Source organism: Erithacus rubecula, assembly GCF_903797595.1.
Source record: "Erithacus rubecula genome assembly, chromosome: 3".
Lineage (NCBI taxonomy): Eukaryota > Metazoa > Chordata > Aves > Passeriformes > Muscicapidae > Erithacus > Erithacus rubecula.
In genome coordinates, this window is record NC_136689.1 from 101,704,767 (window position 1) to 101,726,920 (window position 22,154).

At 37.1% G+C, this 22,154-nt stretch overlaps 1 protein-coding gene and 1 long non-coding RNA gene across 3 annotated transcripts in view; both read right to left on the reverse strand.

The window, feature by feature from the left end:
- Window positions 1-22,154, reverse strand: part of ROCK1 (Rho associated coiled-coil containing protein kinase 1) — a 79,325-nt gene that overhangs the window by 51,783 nt on the left and 5,388 nt on the right. The gene's annotated exons all lie outside the window — the stretch shown is intronic.
- On the reverse strand, window positions 16,223-18,008 carry LOC306799079. The gene is made up of 2 exons (XR_013773525.1): window positions 17,179-18,008; window positions 16,223-16,395 (listed from the first exon to the last, which is right to left on the reverse strand). It is a non-coding gene; the product is annotated as an uncharacterized lncRNA (long non-coding RNA).

Genomic DNA, 22,154 nt, shown 5'->3' on the forward strand with positions numbered 1-22,154 from the left:
AACAAGCTGCTCCATCACAAAAGGAAGCACAGAAGCACAGCTATTTTTAAGTGGTATCACTGGTGGACAAACAGGGAGGAGTACACAAGCTTAAAGTTAGTGCTAGTTCACAGTGGTGTGAGTCAGAGAGATGGGAATATGGAGCTGTAGAAATGATGGCTTGCAGAAAAAGGGTAAAGGCCAAATGAGACATGATCATTACTGCCAGTGGCTGCAGAGACAGCTCGTCTCTCAGCTTTCTTCATTCCGTCTTGATCGATCTTTCAACATCATCTTTTTTGCCAACACAGAAAGAGAGGGACACCATCTTTCCATCCAGACCTATAGTAGCCATACTCTTCTCTTAAAGAATGACAAGATGTCATTATAATAGGCAACCATCCCTCCAATAGTTCCATGCATTTCATTAAAGTAAGGCGGCCTCATCTTTATGATGGATTTTTCCTCCACTTGGACGTGTTCCATGTATTTTTAGTATGTATCTTCTTTAAATACAGCACATTCCATACTTCTTGGAAACATATACTGTGGCTTAGAGGCATTTTCAGCTAACACTAAGTTCTACCTTATTTTTTCATTACAGAGCAATTTTCCTATTTAGCTTTCAGGTCTACACAGACGTTTTCCTTTTAACAGTTAAATTAGATTACTAAAATAAATTGGTTTATACCTCCACTTACATGGTAACAGTATTTCAGAGGTGATTAAAAAAGAATAGGGGAAAAACTTCATTGCTAATGTTCTTCAGTCAGTTTCATGGTCTGATATAGCCTTTTCTATATCACATTCATTCAATAAAATCATCAATAATTTCATTATCTATTTAAAAGACTTCATTCTATCCTTAGATTTTAAAAGAAGGCACAATAGGGAGTTGTTACAACATGCAGAGTTCTTCCTTATGAAACCAACAATTCCAGATATTCTGTTGGTTTAATTCCATTCATTACATAAAAGTTTAAAAGGTATAGTTATACGGACTAAAATCAAAGGTCAGTCTAGATGCATAGACTGGCTCTGGAGATGTCAGTAAGAGTGTGTAGGAAAGAGGATATGAGCAAGTACTGCCCAGGTGTGTGTGTGTGAGCCAGAAATCGCACTGTCATAATTAACTATGAAAAAGTTTTCTAGGCATCATTTTCTTTGGTGATTTTTGTCTAAATGTTTTCTCTGTTTTAGTTTCTTGCATTTACAGCATTGTGCAGATATGAATTCCACCACCTACAGGCTATATGAAGGTGTACCTCATTTCAAGCTTTCCACTCTTCAGCCAAAAAATGGACAATGACTCTTCACCCTCCTTCCCCAAGACACAGCTTTACACACTTGCAGCATTTCACCATTGGCCAACTTTCTTCCAATTATCCTTGTATGAAAGCTATTTCAATTCCCACCATCAGCACACCCTTTGGTGATTTGCTATTTCCACCATGTACTTTTTAACTGGGGCAGGGGCACAGGTGGAGAAACTGCATGTTGTGTTTAAGTTGTGAGCACACTCTAAGTACACAATACATTAAAAACTTCCTGTTCTGTGCTTCATTATATTTTCAGTTATTCACCAAAATATCCAGTTAATTTTTATAGTCACTGTGTACTAGATTGATTCTCCCACAAAACTAGGCATTACAAATCAAAGCTTGTTCAACATTACACAAGTACATAAAGATGAGAGGCTTTTCTCCCATGCACTCACTCAACATTCAATGATGAATTTTACCACTTTTAATCAGACAGGCACCACAAAGCATTAATTTATTCTTTGATATGCTAGATCCTTAATTTTTACTGCTCTATTCATTGATCATTATTGACATTTTAGATCCCCTATGACTGTGAAATACCATACACCTGTTAAATTCCATTACCAATCTGTTTTGAATAGACTGATCACCAGCTTTCCATTTATTCACCTACTCATACAACTAGCCAAGCCCAACAGCCTTTTCCATTATTTTCCCTTCAGTTTTTCTAAAAATACAGAATGCTGTAACATAAAACTTACCATTAACACATACATTAACTGCACAATCTATTAACACTGAATTTCTGAGGCTGTTACACTAACTTCTTTTCATTAGATTCATCTAAAATGGATTGGTTTTCTTCAGTTTGTCCTAAGCTGTCTCATGTTAACTGGATTTTTTCCCAAATTTAGTCTATACCTACTTCTAAACTGTTAATGCACCAAACTGCAAGTAGCACTATGACTATACTAGACTTCTTCACTCTGCAACTACATTCCCTAACCTCAAAGCTCACTACAATTATGCAATGCTGGTTTTATTCAGATGTATGAATTAATATTAATACAATTTTATAGAGATATTTGAAAATATACACCATCGACCAATTCCCATTTAGCAAAACAAATCTCATGATTCAGAAGTGATATAAAGTAGAAAATTAAGTATACTATCTACATTATCAGGGTATAATTATAGCATTTTTATATTTTGAAATTGTATTTCATACACATTTCATGATGACACAGTATCATCTAGCACGTAACAAATAAAAATACATTAAATTCAGTTAAAACTTTGTTATTGAGACATTTGATTACTTTCCTATTTATTTAACATTCAAAGCACTAAAAAAGTACTTAATGGGCATTACCAGCATACAAAACTTTCATTCCTTGGACACACTTGGGCAGTTACCCAAGTTTAAACTCTTTGCCACTTTTCCTTTTTTCAAGAGATTAAAGTAAGCCTTAAGATTTATAACCCTTAACTATCCGTATTTTAGTTTTCTGTATTGTAGCCATTTTCCTATCTCTATAGTAGTACTCTCAAATCAACAAACCCGACTGACCTTGATTTGCACATGTTCAGCATAATTCATAATAATGTCCTGTCACACATAAGTGAATACTCTGGCCAACTATGCCAATAGTGCTACATTTATCTATCTCTAATCAAGTACACAAAAAATCCTATTAAGTTTCAAGTTAATCACGCTCATTAATTTTGCTGTCCAAATAAGAGAAAACTGCAATTTAGCACTTCATCTTTAAAGTGGACAAGACAATGTAGACAGAGTTAAGGCACTTCACTTAAGAACTTTCATTAAATTGTCAGAGCAGGCAAAGTACACAAACTGACACATGAGCCTGAGTAAAAGGCCCTTGATTCATCACCCAGCACGACAGAACTCTACAGAGCTTCTTGCTTCCTAATATCCTGCAATACTCATAGGGGTTCCTGCAAATTTAGTTAAACAGCTAGCCTTTCAAACAGAAATATTGGGGGGTGGGTTGTTAACTCAGTAAAGAGCTAAGAGTTTGACTCAGTGAAGATTTAACATCTGAATAAGGAGATCTTGAAACTTCAAGGCAGTATTTTTGAAGGCAGTATGGATTATTGCTTTGACTTTGGCCATTTTACAAGGTTATTCCAAGTGTAGTAGCAAACTTCACCTACATCCTGTGTAGTTCCATGTGTAAGTACACGTACTTTCCTTGTATTCAAACAGTAGCTGTTAAACACTTGTACTAACAAATTCATAGAATATACATTTCCTACATGACGGACCAAATTATAAATCAGCACAGACATCTCAATTTATATTGATTTACAGAAACACATACACCAAAATACCTACTGAAACTAATACCAGAGCCAAAAAGCTTATTAATACTAATCAATATCCATACTAGCACTTTAGGAAACCTCAGGTGCAAGTCTACAGACAAGTAGTAATGTTTTTTCACTCCAGCATTGCATCTTACCACCTGAAGCATCTCCTAAAATAAACTAAAACAAAATGTAGTGCAAATCTGTGAAATCGACTTATATACTGTAAGCGTGCAGGAGTACTGCCAGCACCCAATACATGCTTCAGTCTTTCACTAAAACAGAGGGAAAGTCATAGATCCTCCACATCAGAGCCCCTCTCTGTCCACTGCCTAGATGGAGAAATCTTGAATCACTACATCTGTTCTGAATGACACTTACTTGTGAGACTATTTTCATGCCTAAAATTATGGAAAACTGACATAGTTTGAAGATGTGTTCCAGAAAATTTATTTCAGTGGGTGTTTCCTCCCTCCCCATATTACAAAATTAATTTTACTACTAGCATAGTAGTTAATTAATTATTAATTATTAATTTTATTTCTAACATAATTTCTTGTGGTTCAATAGTCTTTACTTCAATAGTCTAAACTTCAATTTATTACATTATTGCTTTATTATTTCAATTTGTCATTAGAATTAATTCCACCTAGTATTGCATCTTTAGGAACAACCATCAGACAAGAGAACAGTGTCTTCAAGGATGATGAAGAACATAGACCAGTACACCACCAAGAACATATTTCAGTAAAATCTAGGCAGAAAACAGATGCCATATAATTTGGAAATAGTTCAGGAAGATGTGAAACAAGAGTAACAGCGGATTGCAATTAAATCAAACTATACTGATTTATTTCACAGCAAGTGAGATTGCTGGATCTTTGCAGCTTCATGTCCTTAAAAAAGGTTCACTTGCTTTGGTTAATATGCTCTGTGGGCAAGTTTTACAAACTTAAAAGCTTCTATACCAAATGTGGCACATTCTACCATGAAAAGAACACTTTATATAAAGACTAAAGCAGTTGTGGAACTATGTGGAAGGCTACGGAGATTCTTTATATCTTAATGTGTAGAAAATAAGAAAATAGATAGCCTACCATGTTTGACTAACACTAGAATTAAATAAAGCGTGAGTACAGCTTATTAAAACTGTCCTTTTCAAGAAAACTACTAAATGTGATTAACACAAGTATACCTAAAACATATATATTTAAATAGTGCCAGAAGAAGTAGGAGTACTGGTAGTTAAAGAACTGACTGATGTTTATCACCATGGAAGCAGCATTCCACAGCCACTGCAGCACTTGGCATTAGGAAATGCCTCACAGGTCTAGAGTTCCCAGCTACTGTAACAACTGCAACTGGAGATGAGCAGACAACCTGACATACTATCCACAGAAATACCTCGTGGTGGAAAAAAGTGACTTCACATCCTTTCCACTTCTCAGAGTTATGGTACTAACCAAAAATACAAGGTAAATCCTGTTCCCTCAACTACTTAATTTTTTAATTTTTTTTATAGCCAAATATCACTTGTAAATGACATCAGCAAATGCTCTTTGAGGTTCCCACAGCTTTCTTGGTTATCCTGTGAGGGCAGATTCTTCCACAGGCAGCACAGAGATCTGACATTCTGATTTGGGAGTCCCAACATTTTCATTTGAAACATAAACACTTAAAACTACCGATTTAGATCAATGGGAGTGAACATTCTAAGGAACGCTCATTAGAAAGCAAAAGTAACATGGATAGAAATTAACACTATGGATGCAAATAACTTCCCTTCGACAAAATGGTATAAAGACAGATCAGAGATAGGAAAGAATGAAGACAAACTGGTCCAATCCCAGCTCAAAAGTCTAAGGTTTCTTTTGCAGCAACCTGCAAGGAGTCGACTAAAGATTTCAACAAAAGGAAAGAAACTGCACAACTCCATTAAGAAATAGTGGTATTTACCAAAGGAAACAGAACCCCCCTCCACATCTAGGAAATTGCCTAGGAAATTGCTGTCTGCCTCCCAGATTTTTTTCCAGGCAGATATCCATGAAACCTGACTTCAGAAAGTAAGCCCTACTCACTGAGGCAAGATGTGAATCAGCAAGACATCAACATGTTCAAAGGAATTATTGCAAACAATATAAATAATTATGTTTTAGCTCTTGCAAAAGCTGTCAAATACATAAAGCAACTTTAGATCTCTTAGCTTTATATTATAGTAAAACTAGCCTAAGTTCTCCCATCAATTGCTTAAATTGCTGCTTCTAACTCTCCCACCATGCTTTTGTCTGAAAAGTGATACTAATATTATGAAAAACAAACAAAAAATATTACCACTAAAGTATGCAATATAATAAATCAATGGAAAGGATATTAATTTTTCTGTAAAGAAATTATACCTTAGCAGCCCTACTGAACCTGTTGCCACCTGACCTGGATTATGTTTGCTGCAAACATAACTAAGTGCTAACTATAGACATAAACAACAAACCATACAACAATAAAAAGGAAAGTTCTCTCTTTGGCCTTGACAGTTTCTGGATATTATATTATTTCAATAATTATGCTTTAGAAAAGACTTTAAAAAGGTGCACCGAGGGAAGAAAAAAAAAAATGAAGAAAGCTCTGCTAGTAATAATATCCACCCCACAGAAAAATAACCCAGGGACTGGAAACAGAGGCTGAGAACAAAAGCAATTAATTTTTTAAACAGAGAACAGACAATTCATTGAATAACTTTTCAAGAAGGAGTGCAAACATCATAATTTTTCCAGCAGTCTGGAAACACTGCACAAAATCTCCTCTTCCCCACCACCAAAAGGGAAATTCTTCCCTAAAACTCTACAAGTCAAAACACTTCTACAGCAAGAAGTGAATAGCCATGAGAAAGTCCAGAAATGAAGATTATGAAAGAATTATACTAAAAAAACACTGTAGAAACTGAAACAGTGATTTGTAAAGCAATATGCCTTTCCTTAAGAGTCACATGCCAACCAGTCTGCAAAATGAAAAATATGGGAAGTTAAGCACAACTGAAGCAAGGAATCAACTCTGAGAAGCTTCTCTGATTGAGCAATCTCCTGTCAGAGCTCTCGCTACATTTCTGCAATAAACATTCCAGCACAAGCAATCACACGTCAAGCAGATATTTGAAATATGCAACTAAACAAGAACTTAACACTATTTAAGAATTTAGGCATCATTAGGCAGTGCTGTATCACAAGCCCTTGTGAAGTCCATAGATTTTTTCGTGCATTGACTAAAAGATACACCTTACTTTCAATAAAAAAGATGTCTGTATGCATAAATGCAATGTTTTCCTATATTTGTTCTTTTTTCCATGATGAATACACCCACAAAAATGACTTTTAAGTAATGCTATTTTTTTAAAAGGTTATAAAAATTCCAAGAGAATTATTTTAGATATGGACAAGCTATTTCTACTTCCAACCACTAGCATTCGTCTGATTTAACAGGATTTTGTAACTAACAGGAACAAACCAGAAAATTTTTCACATATTTCAGAGATTTTCATTGCTAATGTAGAAGAAAACACTTCTGCTAACAGATTGTTTCCAGAGTCCAGAACCCAATGAATTAAATGTATAAATTTTTTAAAAGTGTGAAGAGACAAGCTCTCTTTCAAATAAAGAATAAATGGCAACATATACAGACGATGCCAGTAGTAGCACAAATTTAATTTAATTAATTTAAGTATATATTCAAGTCACTAATAGTGGCTACTTTCAGGTCAATAAATACTCCCCCAATAGATGCTTTCAGAGAAGCTATGGACACCCCATCTCCAAAAGTCTTCAAGGCCAAGTTGGACAGGGCTTTGAGCAACCTGATCTAGTGGAAAGTGTCTGGCCATAGCAGGGGGGTTGGATCTAGATCATCTTTAAGGCCCCTTTCTTAAATCAAATCTCCTCTAAGTAGTCTTTTTACCCTTTTTGACACTATAGTAGAATCCTGACTAAAATCTTGAATGCTTTGGACTGCATGTGAAAAAAGAAAGGTGTAACTCTAAAACCAAAAACCTACATGAAAGCATGGTTCCACGTTCCAGTACTGAACTGACAGAACAGAACCAAAGCTGACCAAGAAAACTTAAGTAAGGGTGGTTGTCTACAAACTGCAAGTCTCTCTCATTAAAATCAGTAAGGATTTTATGGTATGTAATATGCAACAATATAAGCTGGTTTATCTGGGATTTTCAAGTACAGTATTTCAAGACTAGAGGAGGAGAGGGAATATTAGAAATCCATTAGAGAATCCAACACTTTTAATTTCAAGAAAGTCCAAAGATGTTGTGTTTATCATGCTTACAAACTTGTTAGGGACATGCAAGTAAGTTTTTCTTTGCTCCCTTTCAAGCTTTGAGACAGAAGTTCAAGGAAAATTAAAGCCCCTGATTCCATACACCATGAAAGAATTTTTTCCCCAACATTTCCATTGCTCAAGCATGAGATGCATTTCTAATAGACTTTCTCAAGAATAAGACACAGAGAGTAGAACTTTATAAAACAGTGGTATTCAACTTCTACAACACTGGGTATTTTCACCAAGTTCATATACTGTGATCATATGGATGAAAAATACTAAAATGCTAAGAAATAACTGTAAAAACAACTACTCTACCAATTTCTCCAGCTACATCAGAAGAATAAGTCAACTCCTCTCTAACACCATTCTTCCTATGTAACACTCCAGAACCTGAGAAAGCCATCCCTCCCACCCAAAGAGGATGCAGCAGACTGATACATGTATTCCAAAGGCATGGTTTTCTTTTGGATTTAGAACACAGGAGAAAACAAATCTTAACCCAACAGGAAAGAGAGCCAGGGCTGTCTGGACCATTGCCACAACCATGGAATCTTGTCAAAGTCTCTCTTGTAAGTGTCCTTACAAGGGAGCAAGACTGAGCTTGGGCTGATTAACTTAATCTCCACAGGAGATGAGGGCAGGCAATATTTTTGTCACACCATAAAAGCCTGCCATGAGACAAATCAGAGCACACTAACATGGCATTTTCTGTTTCTCCATCCCACAGACCATTCTGAGCAGCTGTCATTGAGTTTCCCATAAAGCAGAGCAAAACTGATAAAAATGTGTTTTCTACAAAATAAATCAAAAGGGAATGAAAGGCTACTTTTTACTTGCATCTAACTTATATATGATTTTTACCCCAACATTTGCTTTAGGAAACATTTTTCCAGTATCTAATTTTTTTTTCAAAAAGTCATTAACAAGCACTACTATCTTGGAAATCTACATGAACTAAGAGACTAGAGATACACTGTATGTGTGTCAAAATATATAAAAAACCCAAGTAATTCAAAAGCCGTGTCAAATGAGGTCAGGTATCTGCTACTTCCCATTCATATAAATTCTGTGTTTGTAAAACACAAAGGAAAACAGGTTTCCAATTTCTAAGTACAACAAAATATCAACACGAGATATTCTGGAATGTAATTAAAGAGCATCAATATCAAGAATTTAGAGCCACACTTTTGTCAGACATCCTGCACTTCACTTTCCAGAAGTCTGCTGGACCACAGAGCCAATTTCTGAAAAACTACATAAAACATGGATGGAAACAGTAATTTTGGAAACAGATGCTTGTTACAATCACGGTCATTTTATAATATCTAGCCTCAGAGATTTTCTTTCATAAGGAAATGAAGAAGGCAGTTACATCTTTTGTGATACTCAAACAAAACTCCACTGGCATTGAGATAAACTATCATTACATTTAACTAAACTCTGAACTACAGATAAACAATTTGACTTAGAAAAGCAAAAATCAAGCCATCTGACATTAGTAAATGTTTAACACCAGGAAGTGTGTGTGTGCATATATCCTCTAATCTGCACAGATCTACACATCCCAAACAACCAAATATTTAAAATAATTTTAAGTGACCTACCACTTTCATTCAGATTCACATTTTACAAACTGTTTGCTTGAGAAATAAGAAGTAACAAAAACTTCAACAGAGATACAAACTCCTTTGCACTTGCAAAATTACAAGTAGTTCATGATGCAAAGCTCTATATGCTTAAGGCAGTCTGCAGAGAAGACAAGCAATGCAGCATTTCATCTAATACTGTCATGTAAAGCACATTCAAAATCCCCTTTACTTGCCTCAGTCAAGACAACACATTGTGTAACTTGCAGCACACAGAAAAGAACTGAATTTCCTCTTTTCTGAACTGCTGTAGATCAACTCTAAGATCCTGTCACAGTTTAGAGCGCTCTTTCTTTCCTTCCAATACAGAATTAGGGACAAGTATGAAAACTGATAGTTTCTGATAATTTTGTCTCTTTACCTAGTGAACTATGACATGACAAATTTCCCATTTATCTAACCTTACCTCATTGAAAAACCTCTTAATCTGCTTATTCTCTTAAGATAAAATGATACTTACTTCAATTCAACAGATTCAGTCAAAAGCCAGCCTTTATAAATAAGATCACAGGTAGAGATAATACTTCTTTTTGTATATGTTGCTGTTAAGAATTAAGAAAACAGCAGAAAACCAGTCTATGAATAGATAAGCTAATCCTTCTGAAAACCAGTACATAAGTCCATGGCTATCCAGAAGAAAAGAGCAAGAAAATTCAGAAAGAAAAGCTGAGTGGAACAGTTCTGAATTCTCACATATTATTTCTACATAGAAGTTAATCTTAACAGCAGAAAATCTTCTGAATATCCTATAGCCTGTCTTGCTCTGTTTCCAAATGCTGTTCCACGTCATGAGCATGCCAAAAACATATTTCAACTTTTCATTACCAAGCTTTAAAAAAATTTTGATTACTAGCAGCATGATCTTAAAAATTAAAACAAAATTAGGATAATATAGCTTGCATTCCTTATCAATCCTCAAAATAAATATGCTATCTTCTGTAAAAAGGGAGAAGCATACCTTTGAGTGTCTCAAAAGGCCAGTGTGGCTTAGATCTTCTGTCAAGGGTCAACTATCAACACACTGAATTATTCTGAACCAGCAGAAACATAACAAGAACCTGATGGTAAAGGGATGACTAAATGACATCCTGATTTAACCTCTTTTCCTTGCAACAACGCAGTGAGAGTGACTGAATTTGCCTGTTTGGCACCACAGATGTTGGATCACCTCATTTCTTCAGAAGTGCATGGGGAATGCCAATGATCTCACATAACTGCAACTGGGAAATGACCTTAAGCAATATCTGGAATTTGATTTGTTATTTTCACTGAGTTCCTCCAATTCTTATTTAGTCTAATAGATCTTCTGCTATGGGTCATGGTAGCTGTCCTCCCTCCCCACAACCCAAAGTATAAATTCTAAAAGGCCTGTAGCTAAATACTTCAGGTATGAATGTAGCACAAGGGCAGTAACTGTATTAGATGCTGGCTGACAAAACAGAGATAGGAGGCTATTGTAGAAAGACAGTGACCTCACTCTTGCTGGACTGGCCTGAGGATTGTTGCTACAGAACCCTCTAATACCTTTCTCATTGTACAAGTGGAATTCTAAAATGAATCCCTGGCACTTCTAAGTTTTATTACATAAAAATAATCTGCTGAGAAATAAAATACACTTGAAATTAGAGCATACTTTAGACAATTCTTTTCTTTATAATTCATAAGGCTCCATCAGAAATACAGATTTAACCTTCTTTGAAAGTGTACCTGAAGCCTCGATTTTATGCCCAAATAAATTACATATCTACATCTAGTAGAAGTTAAATGTTGCTTGGCTATATGTGACCGTATATGGTAACAACCTTTCATATCCAAATTACCTGTATTAGTTCCATACTCACAAAGAAGAATTACATCCTATTTACTGAAAAGTTCATTCTATGCTAATTCTTAATTTGGAGACATAGACTAATCAAGTAACTTGTCATCTGAAACCACCGTAAGACAAAACTCCCACTAGCTCCTGATCATTTTGGAAGTTTATCTTAGAGTAGCAGAGGTATCTTTCCAATCTAAATGGATAATTTGAACTTGCTGGTTTAAATCCAGCATAGAATAGAATATTCTATCCCTCCTTCCAGATAGAGTTCATCTTAACTTCTAGAGTATTAAATGTCACAAAGAGACAAAAATTAACTCTATGGGAGCTGCTTCTCCTGTTGCATTTTTTTCAATTCAAATACTATTGCTATGCTATTTAGAGCTACCATTTAGAGTGAAAACATTTAAGAAAATAACAGCAGTTTGTATTTTTGTCCACTTAGAAACTAGACTTATTATGCATGCATTCTGTGGTTGAGTTTCTTCCATGTCTTCAGGCTACTATCTCTAAAGGTTTTTCTCTTTAGGTCTCCTTCACTCTTGTGAGACCAGATCTGCTGCAAAAAGAGAAATTAACATTGTGCTCTTCATCTTATCCTGCAGAGTGTCACCCAGAAAATGGGACCTTGGTAGCTGGGAAAACAATTTGTACATATAGCACACACCATTACTTTGTGTTTAACTATAACTGCTGCAAACATGTCATTGCACTGATTTAGGAGTTTCATAGAGGCTCTGAAGCAAAACTAAGAAAAGGCAAAGGGAAAACCAACCAGTGAAACACTGCGGAGGGGTTTTCTCCAATGTCAGAGGATCACAGAATCATAGAATAGTTTACATTTGGTGGTAACCCCAAAAGTTCACCTGGTCCAACTGTTCATGCAAAAGATGAGATCACCCACCACCCTGCTGAGTCTTGAAAACCACCACTGATGGGAATTCTACCACATCCCTGAGGACACTGTTCCAATGACTGATTATTGTCAGTCAAAAATTTCTTTTGTACATTAAACCCCTCCCAATGCAACATGTACACATTGGCTCGTTTCCTCCTCCTGAAAAGACAGCTTTCATCTTTGTAGCTGTCCTTTTAGCATTGGAACACAGTGATGAGGTCCTCCAAGCCTTCTCTGGGGAAATACCTTCTCTTTTCCCCCAAAAACCAAGTTCTTCAGCCCTTTGATCACCTTTGTGTCCTTTATAACTCTCCTGGAATTGCAGGAACAAGAACTGGACACCTCCCTACAGATGAGGGCTTACCAACACTGAGTGGAATAATCAAATCTCCAGCTCTGCTACTGACACCTCTGTAGATGCAGCCTAGGATCCAGTTTGGCTTTGTTACTGCAGCTGTGCTCTGTTGACTCATGTCCACCTTGTTGTCCAACAGGCCCCCCAGGTCAGCAAGGCTGCTCCCAACCTCACAGATTCCAGCCTGTACTGGGCTCTTTGGTTGTGTCATCCCAGATGTAAGACACTGCATTTGACTTTGCTAAAATTCATACTGTTCTTGCCCACTCTTCCAGCCTCATTCTGTAGAATATCTCTTCCTTCTGAAGTGTCTCCTCAGTACTCAGCTCTGTCATCAGCAAATTTACTGAGGGTACTTTCAATGCCACCATCCAGGTCATGTAGGAAGATGTGGGACAGCATTAGGCCCAACATCCACCCTGGAAAACCCCACTTGTGACATGCAAGCCTGAGTAAAGCCCACTGACCACCACAAGTTCAGATGTATTTTTAAAATAGCACATATTTCATGTCTCACCAAAATTAATTCAACTCTATATTAGCAAACTTTAGGTAGATTATTCCTTGTGCAACTTTGGTGTCACCATTCAGTATATAGAAATACTCTTATCACAATTTCTTTCTAACAAAAACTAGAGTAGCAAATTATAATTGCACAGTATTGAAAGCAAACTCCTGTCATTTCTTCTGAAGCTTAGAATACTTCAACTGAATTTGCAGAATTTTTATTTTAAAGGAAAATTAATGTCATTATTTCATATTTTTCACCACATATAGTGTGTATGCATGTATATAAAACTCTGTGAAGGTACTGGGCATAAATTACTTTTTATTCAATTCATTTAATGATGCTCTTGAGTGATTAATTAAGCTTTTCACAGAAACGCTTTACTGAAAATCTGTTAAGCAAGCCTTCAGATTTAAAAAGCAAGCAAGAGTTGCATATGAATTCATTACAGTACAAAACTACTATATACTCATATGTAAGGCTAACAAGAAGGAGAATTATTTCAGAGAACTAATAAACTTTATTTATTACAACCCTCAAACTGCTTAGGTCAATGGAACATTTTGGTGATCTTCCCCCTTTCCTCCAGTGATTACACCACTGGAAACTATGGCAAACAGGAACAGTCTCTTGTTACACTAATGAGCATTATCAGCTGAGTATTGGACACCATAGTTAAAGTGCCACTTAAAAAACATATATCTTCATCTTAACAGCTTCATACACATGCACAACACCCAATACTGACATTTTTCCATTGAAAGCATCAAATTTCATTCAGCTTCTCTTTGTACACAGTTTTCCTCCTAAAAATACAGCAATTCTCTACCACACATTCAATGCAGAGTGATGAACATTATGAACATGCCACTAAAAAAGCTAATGTATCAAAAATTTACTTATTATATTGAAGCACAGTAATTTTTAGGTTAGCATGCAGAGAAAATAATTTTCTTTACTTTAAAATAGTATTGTGCAGTTATCAGCCCATGTCCTTGTAAATCCCTATTTGTCTGTGGGAACATCTGGAACTTAAAAAATACAGCTCTAACTCAAAAGGATAACCCTCTCAATGATTTTTGAATGATTTTACAACTCTAGAGAGGTTCCAGCTGACTGGAAGCTGGTAAACACTGTCCCAGTTTAAGAAGGGCAAGAAGGATGACGCTGGAAACTACAGGCCTGTCAATGTCACTTCAATGGCTGTCATAGAAAAGCTTATTTGGGAAGGTATTGAAAAATATCTGAAGGACAATGCAGTCATCAGCCACAATCAGAATGGGTTCCTGAGGGGAAAGTCCTGCTCAACAATAAATTCCCTCTTATGACAAGGGATGACAGTTAGTCAAATAAAAAGCAATGTAAAGTAAAAAAAGGCAAGTTATTTGAAAAATGGTGGGATGAGAGGCTGGAAAGCAGTGCTGCAGAAAGGGACCTGGGGTCCTGGTCGATGGCCAATTTATTCTGAGCCAGCAGTGCCCTGGCAGCCAGGAAGGCCAAACCTGTCCTGGGGTCATCAGGCACAGCGTCCTCAGCCAGGCAAGGGAGGGATTGTCCCACTCTGCTCTGCACTGGGGCAGCCTCAACTCGAGTGCTGGGGGCAGTTTTGGGCACCACAAAATTAGAAAGATGCAAAGGTTTTAGAGAGTGTCCAAAGGAGAGCTACAAAGGTGCTTCAGGGCTTTACAAGGAGTGGCTGAGATCACTTGGCTTGTTCAGCCTGGAGAAGACTGAAGGGAGGCCATGCTGCAGCCTTCAGCATCCTCATGAGAGGAAAAGGAGGAGCAGACACTGATCTCTTCTCTCTGGTGATCAGTAGCAGGACCCAAGAGAATGGCATGAAGCTGTGTCACGGGAAGTTTAAGCTCGATATTAGGAAAAGGTTCTCCACCAGAGAGTGGGTGGACACTGGAACAGGCTCCGCAGAGAACTGGACATGTCACCAACCCTGACAGAGTTCAAGAAGCATTCTGACAATGCACATGATGTGATCCTTGGGATTTGTAAAATGTGCAAGGTCAGGATGATCTTTCTGGGTCCATTCCAACTCTGCATTTCTGTGATTCTACGAAAACAATTAAAAATTTGAAAGCAATGGATTATACTAAAATAGCGGTTTGTAACACACCAATGAAGATGTGTTAAACAGATTCACACCTGCCTTTTGACTTGCTGTGGAGGTTTTTGTTGGCCATTCATGTTTGAAACATCCTTGTAGCTTGATGTCTGCTTTTCTAATATCTAATGACCTCCCTACTACCAGTGCTAACAGTGAAATTTCCCTATCCCTTAAAAGGAGTACAAAAAGTAACTTGCCTCCACACTATCAAACCCACAAATTGTGGGGGCTGGGGGAAGTACTTCCTTATTTTAGATGCAGGAAACAGAAATACAAAGCAGTCTCACAAAAAGACTGAAGAAATCAGGAAACCCTAACTTAAGGCATTTTAGGCCAAACCAACAATTTCAACACCAAAATCATCTTTAATTATCTTACTAATTTCTCTGCTTTCCAAACCTCATATTTATATAATTATTTTTCAGACAGACAGGACTTCTTTCTCCACAAAGGGCATTATTTTTGTTCTTATACCCAACCCCTGCCACACCATAAATGTTATATGTTGTGTTAAAAAAATTCAAAATTAAAGAAGGATGTATCACAGTATCAAGGATACGACACTGATGGTTCCTATTTGTTGATATTTTATTTACTAAGGCAAGAGGATAATATGGCACATCAATTCATTTCACCTCCCATCTTTTCAAGAGATATTTGACTGGCACTCAACCAAGAAGTAGTATTTAAATTGAATGAGTGACTTTACACAACCTCAGCAACAAAAGGCTGTATTTTTTATAATTGTCAAAAATTAAGTAATTTATGGTAGGCAAATACCCATTGTACGAGTTTAAGAACTAACTCAAGACTATAAATTGACAGGACTGGCATTACTAACAAAATCATTTTTGTCGACTGCCCCATTAATTGCTTCTCCTCATATCAGAACATGATTATTGGTTTGGCTTCTACTGCAAAAGGGAAACAGAAATGATCTGAAGACTGAAGAACACATGAGAACAGACACCACCCCTCCAGATTTAAAAATTAGGTGATTCTTGTATTTTGCAGACATGAGGACACTGATATCTTGCCCAGTTTAGTCAGGTGTTCTTAAGGGTAATACAGGTTCCACCTTCTTCTGGATGTAGAAAGGAAGCTTAACAAATACACTAGCTCATTTCTGTAAGTTGCACTTCATTACACCTGAAAGACATTTGTTTATCATTAAGAAATACAAGGGAAACAAGATCTACAGAGAATTCTCTAATCTTAAGCATAAGCTTTAGCTATAAGTTGCAAGTTACTTGTTAAAGATTGTGTCTTTTTCCATTGATATGAAATAGGTTATGTTGATTCCAACTCCTCTGAAAAAAAAAAAACCAAACTACTTATTTTGTAAAAACATCATATTACTTTCTAAAGTAACTCTCCAAAAATTCATGACCCTATTTCTTCTTTTTTGTCACTTTTGATAACCCATCAGCTCAGAAAACCTGTTCTTAAATTACATGTAAGGGCCTATTAGTCAGAAGAGAGCTTAGGATTTCAACCTCTTTCTACAACACACCTTTGCAGAACACTGTTACTTTCTCCCACAAAACATGAGCAATGCAGCACAACTGTAAGGTAAGTTTTTTGATGTTGAAGCATACAAGAAAGAAAGCAACAGATGTTCTGCTTTGGTAGAGCTAGTCAACTTCTCACAAGATAGCTAGATTTGAACAAAAACCTTTGGTTGCCTATTCTGGTTGAATCTTATACTGAAAAATTACACTTCTACTTACAGGGCTTTATAGGGTAGAAACTTTGAAAGTAACTTCCCAATCTGCAAAAAAATGGTTTTGATTAACCTTTTCTTTTATTCCTGACCATATCTATGAGTTTGTCAAACTGCAATGAAACAGGGTATGTAAAAAGAAAAAAAAAATCCCTTTAACTCTCCCCTAGAATTCATGGTTCTCAGAGCCTTCTTTCCCATGAACTTACTGAGAACTATGACAAAAACTATTCTTTATAGGAAGGTGAAGTTAATCTGACTCCCTTCTTTGCCAGGAGCTCAAAGACAAGATGACCAAAGAAAAGAACAATGCAGCCATCCCACCTATTCCCTGACAGCAGCCAAAATCAACTGTACAGAAGGCAGAAAGTTACAGAGTTGTCCACAGTCACTGCAGACTCAGATCCAAAGCAGCTCTGGCAGCACCAAGTCCCAGCTACTAATGATAATAGTGTTGTGTACACACTGCATTCAGAAGGACAAAAGCTTTCTTATCAAAGCCGGAAGGCATTTGAGGACAGAAAAGAAACAAAAGGAAAACACTTCAAAGATTCCTCTGACCTTACACTCATCAAGAATTAGTGCAAGAGAGACTTTTAGTCCTTTCCTTACTCCAATCCAATCTCCCCAAAAAAAGTCAATTAACAGCTCTGAGCTTGCAAGTTGCATGATACAAGACCTTCTTTGTGTTACAACTTTATTCTTTAGGTTAACAACCCAGAATGCTCCTAAACATGGTTTTCTTAACAAGAGTCTTCATAGCTTGATTCAGAACCACATTGTGACTAGCTCTGATGATTTCTCTGACCACCTGATTTTGCAAGTCAAAACTATCTCCAAACACTTTAAGGTCATGCTACTTCCAAAAACCATATGCACAAAACAGTTTGTGGAATATCAGAAAGGCTAAAAATAGCCATGGGCATTTTAGTAAAAGACAGAACACAAAAGCTCTTCCAGGAACCCTACTGATTTATTCACTCCAGAGAAAGCCTAGCTCTTTAATGACATGTCCAATTATAAATTCAGCATATTAAAAAAAAAACCCCAAAAAACAAATCAAAACAACCAATCAGCAAACCCACTGCTCAAACAATAAGCAACCCAATAAAAAACACAAATTACATCAGCTTTCACAAATTACAAATTAGTTCAGCTTTCACTCACAGATCTTCATGGGCATTTTTTTATTTCCATCATCACCTTTGCTCCACAAATGTTGGCAACAACAGCCCCTCTTTCAAAAGCCATGGTGACTGTTGCCAATATTAGCAGAGGAAAAACTTCAATTCCTAGTGAGTCTACCACTTGGCTTTGAATTACCACTTTGGCCTTGAATTTCCACAAAAGAGGATATATAGCATGTAGCAGCAGGTTTGAAAGGTCCCAAGACCACCAAAATTTATATCATTGTTATGCTGGCAATCGTTTAATAGACAATGATCTTAGTAGTAAATTAAGTTGAAGGAGGAGGACAGCTACTCACAGAAGATGTATTAGAGCAATAAAAAAACCACCACTGAAGTGGCAGAACCACCTTCCCTCTTTGAAAGGAGAGAATAAATTATCTCAGCTCAATACTGACAGTATTCTTTGCATGCTAGCAAAGCTACTTTCTAAGAAGAGATTAGTATAAAAAGACATTTGTATAATCAGATTTCATAACAAAGAAAGGAATTCTATGATTCCACCTGACAGCAGTACAGAGTATCAACACAAAGTTGTGAGGAATCAGTATTATCTCCATTTTCAACCACAACTTCATGTCCTGCCTGGTATTATTTGCACAACCTAGCATCTGCAAAAAGCACAAGCCAAGTATAACCAGTGCTCACAAAATGACATCCTGTCCTCACCTCTCTGAAGAATCTTCCCCATCCACTCGTACTTGGTTACCTCCTGGGTGGAGAGGTTTCCTCCCCTCTTAAGTACTTAAGAGTCACTCACTGCACACTTGTAGACAAATGAGCTCCCGGGTCTCAACAGTGGAATTAACATGCTGGCCTGTCGTCCATACTCTAGGAAGATGGTGCTTGTTGCACTGACACCTTACACTTCAGCTCTGAAATTAAAGTTTGAAGCTGAAGTCTCTGCCTGAGAGCTCTACAGGCAGTCTCTCCTCTTCACCAGTTTCTCAGGGAGAGTACCATCACATTAGTATCAAAAAGTCTTTCACTTTTCCAGGTCAATAAGGAAGTCCTACCTAGCATCCCTCACTGCCTGTCAAGAGGAAAATGGTCTGTGTACACGGATACAGAAAACACAAAGCTACATAATCATGAAAAACTGAAGAGGCACTCATGGAGTGAAAACTGGAGATCACAGCAAGGCATTCACTCTCTTTTTTGCTCCAGCAGAAAAATCCTACATTTCTTTCAACCAGTCACAAATTAAACATGAGCTTATGAATTCACAGCAACTGACCCCTCAGATACAAATCTTTATGCTTAAAATATCTGAATCCACAAATGCCTCCACGCAGAAAGTTCGCTGGTCTTCTGTGGCAGATACCTTTCAAAAAATTATTTGGGCTAGAAATAGATTTACTGAACAAGAAGGCCAGACTCTGCAAATAAATGCCAAATGAGTAGTGATGTTTTTTCTATTTAGTTTTGGTGAATTTTATTTTCTGTTGTGTGAAGCATCAACAGAGAAAGTATTCTTCTGAGAAGTAGAAAATTACAGGTTGCCCAGAGAAATTGTAGAGTTGTCAAAAGCCTTCTGTGCAATCTCGTCTAGGCCACTCTATCCGAGCAGGGGAATAAGGGACACCCAGAGGTCCCTTCCAGCCTCAGTCATTCTGTGAAAAAAATATCATTTGTACTCAACAATGTACTACTTTCCCACAATACATGGTAACAAAAATTAAGAAGGCAGACTTCCAAATCATCATACAAAGTAACTGATTTAGACAAAAGAAACAAATGATCAAACAGTAGCCAGTTGGAGACAAATGCCATAGCTATTGTTCTTTCACACTTTCCCACTGGAAATAACCATTATGGCTATAATACAAGTTTTACTAACCATCTGCTAAAAAATGTAACATCTCCAACCACAAAACAGGAAAAAATTTCCTAGCTGAAATCTCCAGATGTCAAGAGAAGCTTCTGGCTTCCTCTTCTTCAAAAAGCACATTCCAAATGACATAATTAGTTTCGCGTAGTCAGGGGTTTTTTTGGCTGCTATTTATTTGCTAAAAATTAAGCTCAGCCTCCATAGAAACAGTATTTTCATAGCAATCAGTGACTACACATGAAAATAGCCATATTCTATTAATGCATTTTCTATGTAGATATCTCACATCAAGTTTTCCTCTGAATATATTCATACCTTGGCATTTAATACATCTGAATATAGTGCAGCACCAACTACTGTGCTGTTTTTTAGAGAAATATAAAGACAATTAGTCAGTATTTAGATAACTATTAGAATTTGGGGATTTTTTTTTTTCTAAGTGAATATTATGGCTCATGAAGATCTGTAAGAAGAAGCAAGGATGTGTTCCACCTGTGTTTCCAGTTCAGTTATAAGCTCCACAGCCTAGACACACTCAAGCTAGAAACAATTTTAGGGAGCTCCAATCTAGAGTCTAAAATAAAGTCCTAATGCATGCAGTGTTTCCTACAGATGTTTCCAAGCATTAAGTCTTTACATCGTCTCAGACCACGCAACTGACAAAAATCAAGAAAACCCTCACATATTTCTGAGCTCTATGAAAGAAACAGAAAAATGAATGCATATAAGAAGCACAAGAGAAGCTAAAATAAAGAAATCTGCAGTTGGATTTCAGTTAGGACCTACTAATAAAGAGATCTTACATACTGTCCCCATGACAGTTTTTATTGTATAAATATTGACAGGCAGGGGAGTGGCAGTCTTTCAGTTAGTGAAAGCCAATCCTTTACAAGATTTTGAGTATCAGAATAGACTTTGACCCGTGCTTCAGGCAGAAGCTGGTGCCGATCCTGTGCCGGTTCTCCCGTAGCAACATGAGCACCAAGCAGCTCCAGCTCATCCAGACAGGCTCCAGACAGCTGTAACTGGAGATGCACCACAGCACCTCACACCCTGCCAATGCTCAGCACACTACAGACACATCTCTACCCTGCTGACTGGAGACTCAGCACAGGCCATCCAATCATCTCGGCACAGCAAAACAACATGGGCAAGAGAATCTCCAAACCACTTTTCTTCTTGCCAAAGATCCTGTTTCAGTGCTTGTTCGATCACTGTTCACAGAACCACTTAGGTTGGAAAAGACCTATAAGATCACTGAGTCCAACCATTTCCCCAGCACTGCCAAGAACAACCACTGAACCGTGTCCCCATGTGCCACATCTACAGGTCCCTTTCAGGGATGGGGACTCCATCACTGCCCTGGCCAGCCTGTTCCAGTGCCAATGTTCCAGGATCACAGTTTTCCTGCTGCCCCTGGCTCCCCACTCCTCCTGGTTGCTGCACATGCTGTGTGCCTTGGCATTAATTCGAGTGTTAACTTCAGTAGATTGCTGAGGAAGCTAAAATATGGTGTTATTTGCATTTGCTTTAACTGAGCTATAACTGGGTGTTGCCTGCATAGAGCCTGCAGTTTTACCAATATTGTCTCATCATCCTACTGGCTTTATTGCTGTTAGAATGACTGGACAAATTAAGGCAAAGACAGAAAAGTTTTCAACCGTTCACCAAAAAAAGATTTTAATTACACGGTTTGGGATCTCTTAAATTCAAGATAAACATCCTGTATCAAGACAAACATCTCAGTGTTCTTTGGTAAGAGACTTTAAAAAGCTTTTTATTTTTATATAGTACTAAAGTATGACCTAGGGAATTTTGCTAACAGCAACTGTGAGGCTACCAACATCACCTGCCCAAAGGGCTTCTCAGAATTTATTAAGTTCTCAAGGAGTGGCTCCTGAAACTATCACTGTCCTCAAAGATTTACAGAACAGGTTGATTTTCAATTTGTCCAACAAACAAATTCCAGGTGTTTCCCTTTTCCTTCCCTCAAGGAACACAAAAACCACTCTGTAGTCACCAGGGAAAATGACATTGTTTACAAATATTTTACTTTGTAAGAGCATTTATAGCTTAGTTGGGTGTTTTATTCCTCTTGTTGAAACATGTCTTAACATCAACTTTCTATTATCATTCCTCATTAAAACTTTAGTAGGAAAAATAAATA